This window comes from Stomoxys calcitrans, chromosome 3 (assembly GCF_963082655.1).
Source record: "Stomoxys calcitrans chromosome 3, idStoCalc2.1, whole genome shotgun sequence".
NCBI classification, from domain to species: Eukaryota; Metazoa; Arthropoda; class Insecta; order Diptera; family Muscidae; genus Stomoxys; species Stomoxys calcitrans.
The window spans coordinates 130,887,806-130,888,800 of NC_081554.1; the positions used below are offsets into that span (position 1 = coordinate 130,887,806).

General features: G+C 35.3%; 1 non-coding gene across 1 annotated transcript; it reads right to left on the minus strand.

Moving 5' to 3' along the window:
- Positions 1-461: 461 nt before the first annotated feature.
- On the minus strand, positions 462-533 carry Trnap-agg (transfer RNA proline (anticodon AGG)). Its single transcript has one exon. It is a non-coding gene; the product is annotated as a tRNA-Pro (tRNA).
- Between the last annotated feature and the right edge of the window lie 462 nt (positions 534-995).

The window sequence follows — 995 nt, forward strand, 5'->3', positions numbered from 1 at the left end:
GCAGATCGGTCTATATGACAGCTATATCTAAATATAGTCTGAACAAAAACATATTTGAGCCAGATGTCAGGAGGACTAAAACTACTAACCGTTTAAAATATCATCAAATTCGGATGAAAAATTAAGTTTTTATGGGCATTAGACCCTTTATCGAAAAATCGGTCTATATAGCAGCTATATCCAAATATGGTCTGATTAGGCCCATTAGAGAACTTAACCAGCGTGCATCAAAAAGACGTATCTGTGCCAAATTTCAGCTCAATATCTCAATTTTTGAAGCCTGTAGAGTGATTACAACAAACTGACGGACAGAAACACGAACATCGTTAAATCGTCTTAGAATTTTACGACGATCCGAAATATATATATACTTTGTAGGGTTTGAAATTGATATTTAAACAATGTATTTTAAATACTTATTATTAAAAATATTCACAAATGAAAAAAGAAGTATTCAACTTGGGCTCGTCCGGGATTTGAACCCGGGACCTCCCGCACCCTAAGCGGAAATCATACCCCTAGACCAACGAGCCAGTTAACGGTACGCAGTCAATGAAAACTTTTCACTGCTTGCCAAGCAGACACACAACGGAATACAAAAAACAAACTCTGCTACCAACAAACATCTGTCGACATTGGCAAGAGCTAAAAATAGTTTTCTTGTTCATATTCATTTCAATGCCGGTGAAACAGAGATTACAGCGAGCGATCACAGAAACACGACCACTGCGCCACAGTGTCTATGGGCCATTAATGCTGATCAGCATAAATAACGAGCAACTATTCAATTGCTGTTGAATAAGTATAATAAAAACGAAATTAATCACATTTGGCAGAAATAGAAATGACTTTGGAAATTTTTGTGAAATTTTGATCCAAGCGATTACATTTGGAACAAGGGAGTGTCGTTTTTGTTAAATAATATTGCGATTTAATATAATGGGTGGGAAGGCAGTAATAATAATTAAGTAAGTAATTAAGCATAATAAAATTAA